Raw genomic sequence first — 9750 nt, forward strand, 5'->3', positions numbered from 1 at the left:
AAGACTATTAGAACTCATAAGAGTTTAGTAAAGTGGCAGGATATAAAATTAACAAACCAATCAGTAGACTTTGTATACATAGAAGATTCCATGGCTGAGGAATTTCTACTAAGATCAATTGACTTCAAAATAGTTGCAGGATTGAAAGTTCTGTAGATATCTGTTAGATCCATTTGGGCTATAGTGTCGTTTAAATCTACTGTATCCTTGTTGGTCTTCCGTCCTGTTGATCTGTCTATTTCTGAGAGTGTAGTATTGAAGTCCCCCAGTACTATTGCTTTGGGGTCTAAGTCTCCCTTTAAGTCCCTTAACAAATCTTTTAAATAAACCAGTGCCCTGTAATTAGGTGCATATACATTGATAATTGTTTTATCTTCCCGTTGAATTGATCCCTTAATCATTATGTAGTGTCCCTCTTTGTCTCTCTTAACGGTTTTTGTGGTAAAGTTTATGTTGTCTGATATTAAGATGGCTACGCTCGCTCTTTTTTCCTTTCTGTTGGCATGGAATATCTTTTTCCAGCCTTTCACTTTCAGTCTGTATGCATCTTTGTTGGAAATATGTGTTTCTTGTAAGCAGCAAATACATGGATTTTGTTCCTTAACCCAATCAGCCAATCGGTGTCTTTTAACTGGACAGTTCAGGCCATTAATGTTCAATGTGACTAATGATAAGTGGTAACTTTGCCCTGCCATTTGCCAAAGATAAGTTCTAATATATGCTTTGAATTCCCTGTGATCTTTTGCTGTGAGCTTTCCTTCCTTTACCTTCTTTCCTACTGATGACCGTGCTTCTATGTTTCTGTGTGCAACACATCTTTAAGCATCTTTTTCAGGGCTGGATGTGTGGCGACAAATTCTTTCAATTTCTGTTTGCTATAAAAAGTCTTTATTTCACCTTCATTCACAAATGAGAGCTTTGAAGGCCTTTGTATGCACAGGCAATACCACGGCTGAGGAAGAACTTCTAAGATCAATCCCATTCACAATAGCTACAAAAACAAACAAATACCTTGGAATAAATTTAACCAAGGACGTTAAGGATCTCTATGATGAAAATTACAAAACCTTAAAGAAAGAAATAGAAGAGGATACCAAGAAATGGAAAAATCTTCCATGCTCATGGATTGGAAGAATCAATATCATAAAAATGTCCATTCTCCCAAAAGCAATTTATAGATTCAATGCAATACCAATCAAGATACCGAAGACCTTCTTCTCAGATCTGGAAAAAATGATGCTGAAATTCATATGGAGACACAGGAGACCTTGAATAGCTAAAGCAATCTTGTACAACAAAAACAAAGTTGGAGGCAATACAATACCAAATTTCAGGACATACTACAGGGCAATTGTAATCAAAACAGCATGGTACTGGTACAGAAACAGATGGATAGACCAATGGAACAGAATTGAAACACCATATATCAATCCAAACATCTACAGCCAACTCATATTTGATCAAGGATCCAAATTCAATCCCTGGAGGAAGGACAGTCTATTCAATAAATGGCACTGGGAAAATTGGATTTCCATGTGCAGAATCATGAAGCAAGACCCCTACCTTTCACCTTACACAAAAATTCACTCAACATGAATTAAAGACTTAAATCTACGACCTCACACCATCAAATTATTAGAGAGCACTGGAGAAACCCTGCAAGATATAGGTACCGGCAATGACTTCTTGGAAAACACCCCAGAAGCACAGGCAGTCAAAGCCAAAATGAACTATTGGGATTGCATCAAATTGAGAAGTTTCTGTACTGCAAAAGAAACAGTCAGGAAAGTGAAGAGGCAACCAACAGAATGGGAAAATATATTTGCAAACTATGCAACTTATAAAGGGTTGATAACCAGAATCTACAAAGAAATCAAGAAACTCCACAACATTAAAGCAAACAACCCACTTAAAAGATGGGCCAAGGACCTCAATAGACATTTATGTTTATTGCAGCTCAATTCACAATAGCTAAGACCTGGAACCAACCCAAATGCCCATCAACAGTAGACTGGATGAAGAAATTATGGGATATGTACTCTATAGAATACTATACAGCAGTCAAAAACAACGAAACCTGGTCATTTGCAACAAGATGGAGGAATTTGGAAAACATCATGCTGAGTGAATTAAGCCAGTCCCAAAGGGACAAATATCATATGTTCTCCCTGGTCGGCGACAACTAACTGAGCACCAAAGGGGAAACTTGTTGAAGTGAAATGGACACAATGAGAAACAGTGACTTGATCGGCTCTTGTCCAGCGGTTGATGTACAGTGTAATACTTTATCTATTTTAGTATTTTTTTTGTTCTAGTACCATTGGTTGAACTCTGTAATTAACGCACAATTATTCTTAGGTGTTTAAATTTTAACTGAAAAGTGATACCTTTTAGGAATTTGGAAAACATTATGCTGAGTGAAATAAGCCAATCCCAAAGGGACAAATACCACTTATTCTCCCTGATAGGTGACAACTAACTGAGCACCAAAAAGGAAACCTGTTAAAGTGAAATGAACACTAGGAGAAACGGTGACTTGATCAGCCATCACCCTGACTGTTGATGAGCAACTTAATATGTTATCCCTCTTAGTATTTTTTGTTTGTTTGTTCTACTTAATACTTTTGGTTGAATTCTGTAATCAATACAGAATTATTCTTAAGTGCTGAAACTTAACTGAAAAGCGATCGCTGTTAAATATAAGAGTGTGAATAAGAGAGGGAAGAGATGTGCAATTCGGGACATGCTCAAGCTGACTTACCTCAAACGGTAGAGTTAGAAACATACCAGGGGATTCCAATTCAATCCCATCAAGGTGGCATGTACCAATGCCATCTCACTAGTCCCAGTGATCAATTTCTGTTCACAATTGATCATAATGATAGGACTAAGAACCAAAGGGATCACAGAAACAAGAATAGTGTCTGCAAATACTAGCTGATAGAATCAAAAAGGGAGAGAACGATCCAACATGGGAAGTGAGATACACAGCAGACCCATAGAATGGCAGATGTCTTAAACAGCACTCTGGCCTCAGAATCAGCCCTTAAGGCATGCGGATCTGGCTGAAAAGCCCATGAGACTATTTCAGGCATGGAAAGCCAAGACACTCTGGGGAAAGAAAAAAAAAAAAAAAACCTAAATGAAAGATCTCCATGAGTGAGAACCCAGTGGAAAGAACGGGTCATAAAAGAAGGAGGTACCTTTCTCTGAAAGGAGGAGAGAACTTACACTTTGACCATGGCCTTGTCTAAATATGATCAGAGTCAGTGAACTCAGGGGGCTTCCATAGCCTTGGCAACTCATGACTGGAGCCTAGGTTGATTACTGAGGCCATAAACAAGAGTGTCAATTTGTTAAGTCAACAACAGGAGTCACTGTGCACTTACTCCCCATGTAGGATCTCTGTCCTTAGTGTGCTGTACATTGAGATTTAATGCTATAACTAGTACTCAAACAGTATTTTACACTTTGTGTTTCTGTGTGGGAGCAAACTGTTGAAATCTTTACTTAATGTATGCTAAACTGATCTTCTGTATATAAAGAGAAACGAAAATGAATCTTGATGTAAATGGAATGGGAGAGGGAGTGGGAATGGGGAGTGTTGCAGGTGGAGGGATGTTATGGGGGGGAGCCATTGTAATCCATAAGCTGTACTTTGGAAATTTATATTCATTAAATAAATGTTAAAAAAAATAGTTGTAAAAAAATTAAATACCTTGGAATAAATTTAACAAAGCTGTCAAAAATCTCTATGATTAAAATTAAAAAACATTAAATAAAGAAATAGAAGACACAAAGCAAGTCCATGTTAATTGATTGGAAGAATCAATATCATCAAAATGTCCATACTATCAAAAGCCATTTACAGATTTTTGTGATCACAATCAAATTACGAATGACATTATTGGTTGTTCTAAAAGCAAAAAAATCCTAAAATCTATATGGAAACACAAGAGACATGAACAGTGAAATGAATCATATACAACAAATGCTAAGCCAGAGGCATCACAATAGCTGATTCAAGACATACTACGGGGCAGTTATAATCTAAACAGCTTGGTACTGGCATGAAAACAATTGGTTAGACCAGTGGAACAGAATAGAAACTCCATATGGAAATCCACACATCTACAACCAATTTATCTTTGACAAAGGAGCTAAAATTGTCTCTTTAACAAATGATGTTGAGAAAACTGGATTTCTACATGCAGATGTATGAAATGAAACCCAGGCTGGCGCCTTGGCTCACTTGACTAATCCTCCTCCTGTGGCACCGGCATCCCATTTGGGCACCGCGTTCTAGTCCAGGATGCTCCTCTTCCAGTCCAGCTCTCTGCTGTGGCCCAGGAGGGCAGTGGAGGATGGCCACGGTGATTGGGCACCTGCACCCATGTGGACCAGGAGGAAGCTCTTGGCTCCTGGCTTCGGATCTGCACAGCACCGGCTGTAGTGGCCATTTGGTCAGTAAACTAACAGAAGGAAGACCTTTCTCTCGGTCTCTCTCTCTAACTCTACCTGTCAAATAAGAAAAAAAAAAAAAAAAAAAAAAAAAACAAAAAAAAAACACCTAAACCCTACCTTACACCTTACACAAAAATCCACTCAAAATGGTTGAAAGACCTAAATCTATGATCCAATACCATCAAATTACTAGAGAACATTGGGAAATCCCTGCAAGACAATGGCATAGACTTAGACCTGTTGGAAAAGTCCTCAGAAGCACAGGCAATCAAAGCCAAAATTGACAAATGTAATTCCATCAAGCTGAGAAGCTTCTGCACTGCAAGAGAAACACTGAGTACAGTGAACAGGTAACTGACAGAATGAGAGAAATTATTTGCAAACCATGAAACTGATAAAGCATTGATATCTAGAGTCTATAAGATCTCAAGAATCTCAACAACAACAAAACAAACAACCCAGTTAAGAAATGGGCTAAGGACCTAAACAGGCATATTTCCAAAGAGGAAATTCAAATGGCCAAAAGACACATGAAAAAATGTTCAAAATCACTATTAATCAGGGCAATGCAAATCAAAAACACAATGAGGTTTCACTTCACTCTAGTTAGAATTTCTCTCATACAGAAATCAACAAATAACAAATAATAGTGAGGATGTGAGGAAAAAGGTACCCTAATCCACTGTTGGTGGGAATGTAAACTGGTGCATCCACAGTGGAAGACAGTATGAGGAAACCTCAGAAATCTGAATATAAACCTAACATATGACCTAGTCATCCCACTCCTGGGAATTGACCCAAACGAAAAGATATTAGTATATGAAAGAGTTATCTGTATCTCTATGTTCATTGCAGCTCAATTTACATTAGCTAAGATATAGAATCGACCCAGATATAAATCAACTGATGATTGCATAAAGAAATTATGGTATATATACACTATAGAACACTACACAGCAGTAAAAAAAATCCTGTTGTTTGCAATGAAATGGATGCAACTGGAAACTATTATAGTTAGTGAAATAAGTCAGTCCCTTAAAAAGGCATATACCATTTGTTCTCCCTGCTCTGCAGTAACTAATAGATTACCTGAAATAAAATCTATAGAAGTGAAATTGACACTTTGAGACCTGATGATTTTGAACAGCTCTTGTCTCAACTGTTGAAGAACAGTGGTGTTTTTTTCCATAGTATTTGTTGGACTTTTTAGTTACTGTAGGGTTAATCTTACGAGTATAAAGTTAACTGAAAATAGATCTTTGGGAAAAATAAGAATGGAATAAGAGAGGGAGGAGAAAGATAGGTGGGAGTGTGAGTGGGAGAGAAGGTAGGATGTGAGGCATCACTGTGTTCCTAAATTTGTATATATGAAATGAATGAACTTTGTATACCTTAAATAAAAGGTTTCTAGGTAAAAAAAAAAATAGGGGAAAAAGCCTAAAATGATAAAAATAGAAAATGGATTATCTTTATCTGTTCTGCCAAAAAAATACAAAAATGGACAATTTATAAAGAACATAATGATATTTTCCCCAATTCTAGAGGCTAGCATGCTCAAGGTCAAGGCACCAGCAGATCCAGTTTCTCTGTTTCCAACATGGTGTCTTGTTGCTATATCCTTTGTAGGAAAGGGATTTTTTCTTGCATGGTAGAAGGTAGAAAGATAAGAGATTTCAATGTTGTGTGAAACCTCTTTGACATGCATCTTACTCTCAATCAAAAAGAAAGAGTCCTCATGATCAAATCACATCTTAAAACCCTTTTTAAAAAATATTTATTGGAGGGGTCAGCACTGTCATGTAGCAGGGTTAAAGCCATGGCCTGAAGCATCGACGTCCCATATGGGCCCTGGTTCTAGTCCAGGCTGCTCTTCTTCCAATCCAGCTCTCTGCTGTGGCCTGGGAAAGCAGTAGAAGATGGCCCAAGTCCTTGGGTCTCTGCACCCATGTGGGAGACTTGGAGATAGCTCCTGGCTCCCGGCTTTGGATGAGCGCAGCTCCAGTCATTGCGTCCATCTGGGGATTGAAGTAGAAGATGAAAGACCTCTGTCTCTGTGTCTAACTCTCTTTGTAACTCTGTCTTTCAGATAAACTAAATAAATCTTTAAAAAATATTTATTGGAGGCCAGCGTCACAGCTCAATAGGCTAATCCTTTGCCTGCGGCACCAGCACTCCGGGGTTCTAGTCCTGGTCGGGGCACCGGATTCTGTCCCGGTTGCCCCTCTTCCAGGCCAGCTCTCTGCTGTGGCCCGGGAGTGCAGTGGAGGATGGCCCAAGTGCTTGGGCCCTGCACCCTCATGGGAGACCAGGAGAAGCACCTGGCTCCTGGCTTCTGATCAGCTCAGTGCGCCGGCCGCAGCGTGCCAGCCACAGCGGCCACTGGGGATGAACCAACGGAAAAGGAAGACCTTTCTCTCTTTCTCTCTCTCACTGTCCACTCTGCCTGTCAAAAAAAATATTTATTGGAAATGCTGAGTGAAAGAAAGACAGGAGGGAGGGAAAGAGAGGAAGAAAGGCCAGAGGAGAGATAGAGAGACAGGGAGAGTGAACTTCCATCTGCTGGCTCATTCCCAAATGCCCACAACAGCTGATGCTGGGAGACAGAATCCAGGATTCAGGAACACTATTTGAGTCTCCCACTTGGATGCCAGGATCCCAACTACTTGGGCCATTATGTGCTGCTTCTAGGTATATTAGCAGCAAGCTGAATTGAAACTGTGGAGCAGTCAATATTCAAACCAGGCACTCTGAAATGGAATGCAGGCATCCCAATGACAGCTTAATCTATTGAGCCACAACTCCTGCACTAACTCTATTTCTTAATACTAATACAATGAACATTAGGTTTCAACACCTGAATTTTTGAAGTGATACATTCAGGTCATAGCAAGAATCATTTGTAATGAAACTGGAACCCACAATAGTTTAAGATAAAAAGGAAATATGTAAATCACAAAATTGTAACATAATGTATAATTTGGTGATTACTAAAGATTAACTTCCAGGAAAGAGTTGCTACTTAGCTGAATATTCTATATTTTTTCATTTAGATTTTTTTTTTGCCATTTTTGTATTTTTAACAGTAAAGAAGGCCTTTGAAATTTAAATAACTCACATACAAGCTATAATTTAAATTATGAATTTCAATTTTAGAAGATTTATTACCTGTATTGCCGAAGTAGTGGAGATCAAACTGGTGTATACTAGGAAATAACGTATTAGAATTTGCAGTAGGAATTGAGGATAGAGGAGTTACACACAATCAAATTGTCCTCTGAGACACCAATTCACTTTAAGGGTCATGTTTGGCATATTATTAAAACCATTAAATCTATTACAGCCTGGTATATCAATATCTAATACAACACACACATGTACAAACACAGCACTAAGTAATCAGGATTACTTCCTACAGAAGTAATTCTTTAGGTGAGACTTCATCTTTTAGTAGACATTTGTGACATTATCGGTGTAGAGGATTATGGGATCTTTGGTGATTTATTTCTTAGCCATCATGCATTGGACCACACAAAAGTGATCAGGAATTTTATAGAATAAAAATAGGTCATGGTGGCCTTACTGGACTCCTAGGAGACATGAGATGAGGCACCTTGTAGCAGAGAGAAATAAGGTAGGATGTGAAGATTCTCTTTTTATACCTCCACTCTGCTTCCAAGATGCATGTTGCTATTTTCCCTAGAGCTCTATTTGTATCACTCTCAATAAAACTTAATAAAGTAGAATACTAAATTCAGATTCATTGTAATGCCAACCAATGGACAAATGTTTCTGCATTTTTATTTGAAAAATTGAAAGTAATTTCAAAGCACAAAATCTATGTTCCTAAACTCTGTCCTTTCCCACACTCATTTATCTATATCCATCTCACCATAACTTACAAATGGCACCAATTTGTGAATTTTTCTTTTTTGCTTTAGCCTCAGGAACCGAATTCTATCAAATACCTTTTGCACTTGTTTTTACCAGCAAATCCTTTCTTCAAAAGGATTATGTACAGATAGCAATTCCTTTTTACTTTTTACATTTTATTCTTCTCTCAAGTCCAATATTTATTTCCCTTTCTTGTTGATGTGGAAAGGCATACGTAGCCTGGATTTAATGAATGAACTGTGTGAGGATCAAAGGTCCAAAAAATCTTATAATGTTGTGAAATGTTGGATATTAGCATTCTGTTTAATTTTTGTTTATGTTGGTTTTTTGTTTTGCAGGTTTCTTCAGATATTTCATAAACACTAAAATGTTGCTTGTTAGCCTGGCAACTCCTAACATGATGTAGGAATGGAAGTTATGGTCTAAAAATAACAATCCATTAATAACCACCCCCTCGCATTTTCCTTTGTGATGAACCATAGTGCACATTTTTGAATGTCTCACATTCAAAAAGCAAAAGAAGATACTAGTGCTGTGGCACAGCGAGCTGACTCCACCCTTGGCGCTGGCATCCCATATGGGCTCTGGTTTATGTCCTGGCTGCTCCTCTTCCAGTCCAGCTCTCTGCTGCGGCCTGGGAAAGCAGTGGAGGCTGGCCCAAGCGCTTGGGACTCTGTACCCACATGGGATATTCAGGGAGGTTCCTGGTTCCTGGCTTCAGACTGCCCCAGTTTCAGCCTTTGCAGCCATTTTGGGAGTGAATCAGCAAGTGGGAGACCTTTCTCTCTGTCTCTCCCTCTCTCTGTGAATTTACCTCGCTAATAAATTTTAAAAGGCTTAAAAAAATGAAAATATCCTTTACGTACATCTGCTAATAGTACTGGTGTTAAGCTTTTTGCGGAAAAAGAAGCAGAAGCAAGTTTCAATGTGATTGTGGCAAGAGAGGACAAAGGCCCATGTGGGAATTTTAGGACGGTGAAGGTTAAGGGTGCTTTCATGATACAGTGCTCCTTCGGTATTTGCAGTGCCCAAAGTGGACTTCCCCAAAAGTATACAATACCACAGAATTCTGGGGGTTCCTTGTTTAAAAAGAAAATATTCACAAAAGTGTAAACACTTTTAAATTATGAATTTCAATTTTAGATGATTTGTTACAGGACACTGGGGTTTTCCTTTTTTAACTGTGTAAACACATTGCCATTTATAATTTTATTTATTGATTTTATTTAATCATTAAATTAAGTATTTATGAGAGTTATCCTTGAGTGTAGTGTGGTAAACAATTACAAATGGTGATAACTGAAGAATAAGAGCAGAATATGGAAATTTCTTAGCACACATCTAAGTAGAAACAGAGGGATAGGATAGGGACAGTTCTAGACAATTGGTTGGAAA

This window comes from Oryctolagus cuniculus, chromosome 5 (assembly GCF_964237555.1).
Source record: "Oryctolagus cuniculus chromosome 5, mOryCun1.1, whole genome shotgun sequence".
NCBI lineage: Eukaryota > Metazoa > Chordata > Mammalia > Lagomorpha > Leporidae > Oryctolagus > Oryctolagus cuniculus.